Source organism: Coenobita brevimanus, chromosome 65 (genome assembly GCF_032717465.1).
Source record: "Coenobita brevimanus isolate Jiangsu-jjx chromosome 65, ASM3271746v2, whole genome shotgun sequence".
Classification (NCBI taxonomy): Eukaryota; Metazoa; Arthropoda; class Malacostraca; order Decapoda; family Coenobitidae; genus Coenobita; species Coenobita brevimanus.
The window spans coordinates 346,367-358,344 of NC_137018.1; positions in this window are offsets into that span (position 1 = coordinate 346,367).

Genomic DNA, 11,978 nt, shown 5'->3' on the forward strand with positions numbered 1-11,978 from the left:
ACTGGAATACAGTACTACAGTTCCAAGCATGAGAATGTTGATGATGACAGTGTTACAGTACATCTCACCCTCCTTCTGTTAACTTTTAGGTGGAAATAATCGACTATTCGAACATATATTTTTTAATGTGTCCGACCCTGGACATAGACTATAACACTCCGTTCCCTGAGGTCCAGCAGTCCTCCTACGAACCATACACCTCCACATACCACCAATTCGGCGCTGACATCCACCGTACACATTGAATCCAGTACTATATTAAGCCTTTAGATGCACAGGGTCCAGAGATCAGGCTAACGCATTTCGAAATATTGAAGGATTCTCTCTCTCTCTCTCTCTCTCTCCAGTGCCTCACATTTCTCACATTCCGTCATATATCAAATTAATCTTCTTTCTCCAATATTAAGCTCTTCCCAGCATCTTTACTACGTTTCTTTGCCTTATTGGTCTTCAAGCACGGCTCTTTATTTATCTCCTGTCACTGGACCGTTCTCTTATCCAACCCTTCACTATGATCATTTTTACATCATTCTTGCTGCATTCGGGGGATTTTGACTTTGTGGAGGCTTTTCCTACTGGAGGTGTTGTGTGTAGTTTTCATTAACCATTTTACCGCATGAAGTCTCTCTTTTTCTTTCTTTCTTTCTCTCTTTCATTCTTTGTGTGTGTGTGTGTGTGTGTGTGTGTGTGTGTGTGTGTGTGTGTGTGTTTTAGGTGTGTGCTTATAAGGAGGACATAATGCCGTCGTTTTTCACCATAGTCATTAACTTTGAATTTCTGATGCTTCATGCTGAACAAATGGACCAAAGAGACACTGCATTGGTGATTATATGGACGAATGGTTACAGAGGAGAAGGTGAAATACGGGAAGGTTGTTGCTGTAAAGTCTAATCCTGATGTTAGAATTATCTCCCGTTAGGTTCAAAATCCTGTTACGCAGCCACTCAAGTTCCCAGATCAGACTCTTCTACTTGGTTTTTATCTATGTGAGCAAAACAGACACGGGTATACACAGCAGAGGCTTTAGCAGTGGAGAAACTGTGACTATGAGTTCATGAATTTTGTATACAGATACGACACATCCCAGTCAACATGGAAAGGCTTGGCAGTCAATGATGCTACGTGCTGATGTTTGTATTGCAGAACGGGGCCACAGTAACCTCTGATCTGTAACACAGATGTCCATACCCTGATATACCCTGATAGATAAGAAAATAAAGTATAACACGTGGGGTATATAATTCTACACATTTTCTTCCAACATCTGTGCTGTAGCCATGTAGCCTATTCGTGGTTTAACTCGTTCAGTGTCTCTTTGATCTATTTGTTTAGATGGAAACTGTAGAAATTCATTGGCAATTACTGAAGTACGAACCTCCAATATTCCCATAAGAACCTGAACTTTTTGAACACATTGTAATTACAAAACTAAGCAGAAATGGACATAGCATCAAAGAGACATTGTGATTTAGATACCTAAGAAATTAGTCCTCCAAAGAACGACATGCTTTGCTGAAATGCCGTGAATATATCAAAATTACAAGATGGCATCGGAACTGAAGGCTTCGTCTCATCTGAAAATTACGTTATCACCAGTATGGGATTTGGATATCATAACAGAGCTGTCTTTGAAATGGTAGATGCCACTTACTGTAATTCGCGTCAAGTGCTTCATGTTGGACAGATACAGGTAGGAAATATGTTTAAGAAATTATGAGCTAACGGAAAAGAGCAACCTGTGATATATGTTGGGCTTATGTTTCAGAAAATATTAACTCTCAACACTGCATGGGACAATAATTATGAGAAATATGGTGATGGGGTTTACTACCAGAAACATTTCGTATAAGAGTAAGGAAATCATTTTACCTCTAAGCCTGTACTGTATAATGTATTCTTGTTCCTGTAAAACTGTAAATGAGTGTCGTGCGCTAGGGAATTCCTTAGGATGAACTGGCGCTGTTGAGAAACAAAAGAAAAACATTTTATTACTGTTATGGTAATAATAATCATCATCATCATCATCATCATCATTAATATTGCCACTATATTATTATTATTATTATTATTATTATCATCATTATTTTATTATCATTGTTAATATTATTATTATTATTATTATCACCACCATCATAATTAGATGGTAGGTGGTGGTGACTATCATCTACCCACTTGATGTAGTGCTACCTACTTCTTCCTTCATCTTTATCATTCTTTTTCTATGTCTACCCTCCTCTCTTCCTATTTCTTCCATCTTTCCTGTCACTTTTTATTACTCTTATTTCCTTTTCAAGTGGCTTTACATTGGGTAGCAAGCCTAACGGTTTCCTCTATGCCAGGTAACCACTTCCAGCGCTGGGTGGTAACCATATAACAAGCCCATACGTGTTCCCTACGTGTCAACAAATGGGTTAGCAGAAAGTTAGTGGCCCTCCCCGTAAAACACCTAAAAGACAAACGGCCACCTCATACGGGATGGTGGCGTCTGGCTGTGGAGATATAGATAACCAGCATCATTTATTATCATCATTTTTATTATTATTAAGACTTTCCACATCCCAGTGGGAATTTTTTTTTTTTTTTTTTTTTTTTTTTTTTTTTTTTGGAGAAGTAAATGGCCATTACTCGGAGGCTTTAGCCTAGAGCCTTCAAGCTTTGTCAGCTGTCCTCAGCTGGGCGCTTCATCTGGCTAATTTGTAAGCGAATCAGTTAACTGGATCTCAGGATGTTATCTGGAACACAGAAAAACTTAACTGTTGACATTGTCAGAAACCACTTAAGCCAGAAAACTGAAATTCTTATAGCAAATGACTCTTGCCGGGGAGCAGATCAGAAAGGAGTATGATCTTAATCAGGTAAATATCCTCCGAGATCGCCTAGGGTTATATATTAGGATTTTTCCAGATATTACGGATGTCACCTAATTTTCCTTGAAAGAATAAAGCCGCCACCAAACTTGGACTTGTAGACTGTACTGACCTAAGGTGACATGCACAAGATCAGTGACCTTGACCTTGAATGGCGTAAAAAATTTGGAGATCAGGGACCTTGACCATCAGTGGCGTAAAAAATTGGGATTTTTCCTGTTATTCAGGATGTCACCTAATTTTCCATGAAGGATTATAGCCAGAGCCACCACACTTGGTGTATTATAGACTGTGATGAACCAAGATGACATGCACAAGATCAGTGACCTTGACCTGGAACTTTATAGCTCGGCTTCTTGTGGGCAGTGGTGGTGGGATTTTATTTTCTTTTAATGAAAATTGTCCTTGGACAATTTTCCGGTGTTCTAGTTATAATAACGATACTACTACAACTACTACTACTAACTTTTACGATTATTATTATTATTATTATTATTATTATTATTATTATTATTATCCATCCATAATCCAATTCTACGTCGCCCCACGAGGAGCGCAGAAGCCTTGGGCTAGGCAATTTGGTCCTGACATTTAAGATGAGAGTGACCAGCCTCACTCATCCCTGAGTGGCATTACATGAGCAATAACTATTATTATTATTATTATTATTATTATTATTATTATCATTATTATTATTATTATGACAGAATAGATAGGCAAGGCATGTGGAAGGTATTAAGAATATATGGAGTGGAGGGGAAATTGTTGAGTGCTGTGAAGAGTATGTACGAGGGAGCTAGGGCTGCGGTGCGAGTGGATGGTGAGCTGAGTGAGTTCTTTGATCTCAATGTGGGACTGAAACAGGGTTGTGTGATGTCTCCATGGCTGTTTAATATATACATGGATGGGGTTGTAAAGGAGGTGCAGGGTAGGGCAGTGGATGTAGGGGTGGCCCTAATGAATGAGGGTGAGATTTGGAAGATTCCGGTGTTGCTGTTTGCTGATGATACAGTATTGTTGAGTGAAGATGAATGGGAGTTGTAAGGTTTGGTGAATGAATTTGGGACAGTGTGTAGGAGGAGGAATCTGAAAGTTAATGTAAACAAAAGTAAAGTTATGGTGTTTGAGAGGAATGAAGTCACAGAGTGTGCAGTGAGGTTGGATGGTGAGGATATGGAGAATGTGAGTGCATTCAAGTACTTGGGTAGTGTGATGAGTAAGGATGGAACTTTGGGGGATGAAGTGCGTGAAAGGGTACAGCAGGGAAGGAAGGTTGTTGGTACACTGAAAGCAATGATGAGAAATAGGGAGGTGAGTATGGAAGTTAAGAAGTCACTGCATGATAGTATTGTGATCCCTACCCTGACGTATGGAAGCGAGGCGTGGACCTTGCAAGAGGGGAACAAGTCAAGAGTGAGAGCAGTGGAAATGAGTTACTTGAGAGGAGCATGTGGAGTGACATGGAGGGACAGGTTGACGAATGAAGAAGTGAAGGAACGCTGTGGGGTGGATGTGGATGTGGTTGAGAAGATTAGGAGAAATACACTGAGGTGGTTTGGACATGTGGAGAGAATGGAGAATGAAAGACTGACTAAGAGGGTGTATGTAGGTGAGGTGGAGGGAGGGAGAGGGAGAGGTAGACCGAGGATGAGGTGGAGGGATGGAGTTGAGAGGTATATGAGGGAGGGGGGGGGTGAGTTGGGAGGAGGGGAGTCAAATGGTGGGTGACAGAGCGACTTGGAGGCGTTTTGTTTGCAGCCACCCTTTGCGGGATAAGGGCGTCGGGCTATAGATAGATAGATAGATAGATAGATAGATTATTATTATTATTATTATTATTATCATTATCATCATCATCACATGAACTTAGTCCATATGTGGAATATGCTGTCCAGTTCTGGGATTTTTACTTGAACCAATACATCATAAAATTTTCAGGCGTTCAGAGAAAGACCTCTCAAATACTTCCATCACTAAGCATCTCTCTCTTATCCCCTGCTCTTAAAAACAGAAAGCTTAGAGATGAATTAGGATGAGGTATTAAAACTGCAAAGGATTCACCTAAGCAAAAACAGGGAGGTTCATTACAAGGAAGTTCGTTTCCTACCAGAACAATACTTCTGCGGTCCCACATAGCCAGCCAATTAATTCCGCTGTCTTACTCTGCCCCGTGACACAAACTCATGGAGAGTACACCTCCACCTACGCCAAAAACATTTATCATTTATTCCTGCCTCCGGATCCGGATCCACCTGAAAAGCTAATCAACTCCTTGACTCAGTATCGACCTATCCACAAGATTTCACCAAAATTCGATGCAGGTACTTAGACATCACGTACACAAACACAAAGACAGACGAACAGGTGAAAACATATCCTCAGTCCAACCTCATTTGCGGAGGCAATAATACAGAGTATGTCGTTAATAGCGAGATATGAATAGCATAAAAGGAAATATTATTGTGCAATATGAGAAAGATATCGCTAAAATGGTGTGCCGCTAAGTCCTCTACACCAACGAGACCAGAAATCAAGGTGAATGAAATAAACAGCCAAGAAAACTGAACACTAGTTCCATGACAGGTAAGGAAACATGAAAATGTCAGAGTTCCACCATCATATACAAATCATGCTTACTAAAAATCGGGTCAGCTGAAATGGAGTGGAAATTTATCATCTGTTTTCCATAACTTGTTTGGAAGTTGTGTGACTTGAATACATAATTTCCTGAGTGTCCTCCCTGCCCCATCTCTCTCTCTCTCTCTCTCTCTGTCATTACGATGCAAAGCGAGAAGAATATTTTTACTACAACTTTCAGCTCCTCCTCAACTCCCTGTATATAATGGACCAGTGAAGAGTATCGAACCGTGAGCAAGGGAATTTTTTTGACGAGAGAGAGAGAGAGAGAGAGAGAGAGAGAGAGAGAGAGAGAGAGAGAGAGAGAGAGAGAGAGAGAGAGAGAGAGAGAGAGAGAGAGAGAGACCTTTAATTACGCAACTCCTCTTCATTTTCCTCCATCCCTCCTTCCATTCACATAGCATAACTGTATATATTGAATGGCGTGCCTCAGCGGGAGTTTATACATCTGCTGTTTATGTTTTGTTGTGACAGAGTCCCCCCGTCCATTTTTCTTATGAGATTTTGATTATGTGGTTTATCGTGCGGGTCAGAGATAGTGAGAGAGAGAGAGAGAGGTTATCAGTGTTATTCTTCACGTCTCGTGCGGTTAATTGTTTTTCTCACCACTAACTATATTCATAGCGTTGGAGGGAATTATCGTACTAACATTAGACTGAAGGTTAAACTAAATTAAGTAAAATCGTCTGATGGTAACAGGAATCATTATATACTGTATATATAAACATAAATAAGCTAGAAAGCACTCAGAGTGCATACCTCCGCCAGTGCCATTGTCATTAATAAGGATCCGGATCCGGATCCGTGGATATAGGATCCACATCCGGACTCGGATCTGCCCCAAAATTTATTTATTTATTTATTTTATTTCATTTTTTGTCCATGGCCCATCTTACCACAAAATTTCATTGAAATTCATTGAGAACTTCAGGATATAATGTACGGGATACTCTAGATCCGGATCCGGCTCAGCCTCCAAATTTAATAATTTTTCCTTCGCCCATGGACCACCCTTCCACAAAATTTCATCATAATCCGTTCACAGTTTTTTTTAGTAAAGTTGCTAAGAAAAAAAAACAAAAAAACATACCATTACAAATAGACAAACAAACAAATCAACGTCAGCGAAAACATGACCTCCTTGGCTGATGTTATATATATATATATATATATATGTATGTATGTATATATATATATATATATATATATATATATATATATATATGTATGTATGTATGTACGCCGCGTTGTTTGTTTGTCCTTCAATCACGCCCAAACCAACGGCCACAGACTCCACACCCTTATATATTCTGCATCAGGAGGGTTTGGGAGGTTAAAAATCAAGATCTGCGTCATTTGAGGTCACCAGTAGAGTGTTCGCCTTTTTGGCGCGGGCACCGCCTGGTACCCCTGCAACCTAATTTTTGCCATGGAGATTCGCATGGCTTCCTGTTCGGACATAGGCTGTATGGCTGACCACCGAGGTCATTTGAGGTCACCGTTAATACACGCTCGAAAGACTGGACCCAGCTGCCCAGTTTTTGGCATGGAGACTCACATGACTTCCAGTTCGGACATAGACTATGTGAGGTTGACCTCCGGGGCCATTTGAGGTCACCGGTCGGAGGTCATTTGAGGTCACCGGCAGTAGTAAACAAGTGCGCACAAATACTGTGCGTTAGTCCGAGAAAGCTGAAATAGAAAGTTCCTGGACCTCTTCTAATCTCTCTTCAAAAGCATTTAGAGGCAAAGTTGCGGACACATCAAACAGAAACACCCCGTCCACCAGCGAGGTGGTGGCTCTCCGCATCTGGTAACACTGATAGGTATGGAGCTTCACCAGGTTTCGTTCGGTCGCTGGGACGAACCGAACGCGGTGATCATTGCCGCTGTGCGCAGTTATTGGTGGGAATATATAAGCGATGTTCCGCAGGAAAATACACAGATAATACCATGTCATGATTATGGTAAGTTTTTAAAATTATGTCATAAAATACACGCTCTACATAATGGCAGCTGTTATGAATGACACGGATTTCAGGAGTGGTGTAGTTTCGAGTCATGAACCATGCAACAGTTAACAATTCATCATATAAGTCATTATTATCAGCTTCCCCATAACTATCAATAAACAGAGAATTATCGTGACGCCCATCCTCCCTACCGTGAACCTAACATTCGTAGACCTCTAAAATCGAAACAATTTCACTTCATACAGGAAGTGGCACCACAGGAGGCGGCAGGGTAAGGGTGGGGGACCTAGGTGACAGGAGGGGGGAGGTGGATGTGGAAGGGGCAACAGCCCTGCATTCATGACGGAGAAGAGACTATAGGAGGGAGAGGGGTAGCACAGACTTATCCAAAAGATATGAAAATTAAATATGGAAATGCAGAGTTGGAGCTAAGATAGGAAGATAGGACTGCACTAGGAAAGGGAAGGTTATTGCCTGAAAAATGAAGGAAATAGACGTGGTAAAGGAAGACGAGTCGGAAAAAGAAGGGGTAAACAATGAGTTCATTCATCGAAAAAAAGAAAAATCTGCTTCGTGCCGGCATATGTGTCAGCCTGCATAACCGACCTTTAATATCCAGTCAAGCGTTCCTAGTCAGGCCATTCCAGGTCATCTGAAGGTAATTTAGACCCAATTAGTTCTGTTCAGGTCAGAAAGCTCTGCGTAGATCTTTCATGTATTCAGGTTTAGTCAGGTGAATTCATTCTGATTCAGTTAAGGCCACGTAGGAACTTCTCAGATGGTCCATCACAGAATCGAGGATTATGCAATAAAAATTTAATCACAGCTCACGTAAACATATTGCACTTAAAATGAATTAGTCGTACCATGTAACATAGCGACCTCATTTAGACCAACCTAACCTAACCTTGCTACATAATCTGACCTAACCAAACCAAACCACCTAACGTAGCAGCCCTACCTGACTTAACCTAATAAATATCTACCTACCTAACCTAATCTAACAACGACCTGTACCCTACCAACCACTAAACTGAACCGAACCAAACCTCATGGAACCTAGCGAAACAAAATTTAACGCACCTCCTAACCAACCCTAGCCCTACCTAACCTAGCCGCATAAATTACTTTAATCCTACTCCATCAATATACATAATTTAACATGAATAATAAACCCACATAACTTAATTAACTAACAAACTTAGCCACTTGAACGAATCTAATTTAACTTTAACCAGCCACCTAACCTAGTCAACTGGCCTAAACTAGCCATCTAAATTAGTCAACCACAATGAGCTTAGCACTCAGCATAACCTTCCCGCAAGAACCTAATCATTCATCCTAAGCTAACTACACATTAAAAACTGATTTTACGGAGAATTAGAAGTGTCCTCCACGGGTACTAGGTAAATCTACATGGATAGCACGTGTTTTTCTCGTGAAATGTACAGTCGCTGACCAATCGTCAAAATATCTGTAGTAAAAGTTGGCCACTTAAAACTAATTTACATTCGGCAGTAAGGTTACTCTTTTGCTTGGTTCAACCCAGCCTGTTCACCACCGTTGCACGCCTGCTCCGAGCAACAATGCAAAATTAATCCCTTCACAATGGCGACGTCTCTGAAATATTATTCTTGCCACCTTCAGGCGAATTTAGGCTACTCAGTGTACGAAACATGTGTGTTATGAACGAGTTGTTCTGTGATGTCTATCCAGCACCTTTAGTTTGATAATCTCTCTTCTGCTGAATAAAATTGGTTAGTGGCAGGAATAAGAGAGAGAGAGAGAGAGAGAGAGAGAGAGAGAGTCTGCCAGGTTTTGCTCTCTGTCTCATCTCTCCACCTTCAGTCTGACCTTTTTTCTATTACACTTGCAGTCTCTTGGAGTCCAGTCAGTCACCCTCTTGCTCCATCGGTTATTCCTTATTTTTGCTACATGATCTACCCACCTCCATTTTTGTTCGTTTTTAACTTTTATGAGGTCTTTTGCTCAGTCAGGTCAGGCTATGCTTGCAATTGGTACCTTGTAAGCCAGTACTACCGTACAGTTGCTCAAGCAGAAAGTGCGAGAAAAAGATTGGAGTACATGGAGACATCTGGCTGTTCCCTGTAGTAAGCCCACGTATTTTTTATGAATGAATCACTCAGAACCGGGAGCTTATGTCAGTTGGAACGTGATTGGCTGAACATTCGAGTGGTGGTGGTGAGGCAAATATTCTCATCATATTATAAGTAAATGAAGGTTAATAACTAATAGAAGGTAAGAGACAATTTATGGAGAATACAACAGTACTTAATGAACGAACGTGGAATATAACAGAGTAATAAGCGTTAGCCCCACATCATTCACAATCACTTGGCGTCACTTCCTGACCTCCTTCAAGATGTGATTGCCAGCAATGGTCTTTGGACAAAATATTGAGTTGAATTAAAGTGGCAGATTCAATTTGATTTAATAATTAGTCCAGTTATGTAGTTTTCATGCAATAATATTTTATTCGTTTGGACAGTTATCCAAACAAAACAGGAATATTGTTTATTTGTCGTATATAGATCACACATGTTATTTTGAAGAGAATATTATTTATAATTTTTTTTAAGGAGTGAATACTTTGACAGAGGAAATAAACTTACTGTAAATTATTATGATTTTGTTCTAGGCCTTCCGATGATGAGATATATTAGAGTTGAAACATTATCAATATTAGTGACAAATATACGTCAGGCAAAAACAAACCCCCACAATTGATTTCCATGCCTTCCCTGTCTTCATTTCCACCACATTAGAAAACATGTCCTGTTGAATGATTGCTACGAATTTTCTTGGAAGAGATGAAAAAGGAATATAACCGTGTGAAATATGTGTTGGAATCAGCGTCGTGCTCATCTCGCAGCTATATCGCACACGGTAAACATCCTGGCAATCGGTAGCGAATGCTTGTCAGTGATAGACTATGCAACATATCAAAGCAATCATGTGATCTTAAAGTCCGGCCACACTATCAGGCAAAGGCCGACGGGCACGAGTGATGAGCCCGCCATCGAACAGTTTTTTGTGGCAACTTTGATGGGCAAACCAGCGGACAGCCAGTGCCTGTAACTGAGCGAAATCACCAGACAGCTCCATGTGGTTTGGCGTCCGGCCGACGACCCTGGCATCCTCAAAAATTTATATCTGGCTCTTTAACTAGATTGTTTTTTCGCACTCTTTCCTTTATTTTCTTTTTTGCAATTGCAGTAATTAATATGCTATACTGAGTTATTTATTTTCTTTTCCAATGTGTTGCACATGCTGATGCAAACCACCACACCACATGGTTATACGAACCACCACACCACATGTTAAAGCAAACCATCACACCACACGTATATAACACCATCACTTCCACATAGTGGTAAGTACAAGCACATTTTCATAAATTTTATTCCACAATCATTACACATCAATCGTTATCAGGACACGTGTGTTCATAATCCCATTTCATTTGACAAACTCCTTCCTCGTTACGAAATCGAACAAAATAGCAATTTAAAAATACATACGCATCGTTGCTTCATTTGATTAAACATATTGTACTTGGATAAAGAAAACTGTAAACGTGAGAGACAGCTAGAGTGCTGTCATATGCGGACGTAGCTGGCGACTGGCACCTAAAGAAAACTGGTGTAGTTGGAATATTTTAGTTAAATATATAGATAAAAAGTATAGAGGGCTAGACTTGTGTGATGGCCAGGAAGCGGAAACCAGTCCTGGTAACAATGTTACATTTTTTATTCTTAAACTTTGACAAAACTGGTGTCTGGCCCACTCTTAGGTAGCAGACTTCTCGAGACGACCAGAACATAGAGGAGATGTAGAGGACGCCATGCAACAGACGGAGGAGGAAAGAAACCCAATTTCACACTGGCATAAAACGAAACATGCTTCAGAGGTAAAAGCAGTCACAAAATATGGAATGTTTATAAATTAAAAGTTCATCATGACACACTTACTCAGGCCAGTTATTACTTTTACTTTGGATCCTTGCACCCTTCAGGTTGAAAACCACTGCTCTGTACGATCTGCAGTCGATATTCACAAAACATCTCGGCTAATTTTCCAACAAACTACTTTAAAAAGCAGCTCATCATCATGATTATAGGCCTGTTTTAACTTTTCACGTTTCCCCTCACTCTGCTTCAGCTATGAAGTGTTTGGTAAGTTAGCTGTGAGAATTCAGATAAACAATAAAACAAACGATCTTCAAAAGAATTTTTAGCTAAAAATCTTTCATCAGTATGAATCCATAGTACACGACAATGAGTTTTCAGAGAAATGGTAAGGTCATCATCTAACGTACATTTTCTATGGTTATGTGTCAAAGAAAATGAAGAATTGTAAAGGCTAACTAATATCTATCTATCTATCTATCTATAGCCCGACGCCCTAATCCCGGAAAGGGTGGCCGCAGACAAAAAGCCTCCAAGTCACTCTGTCACCCACCATTTGACTCCCTCCCCCC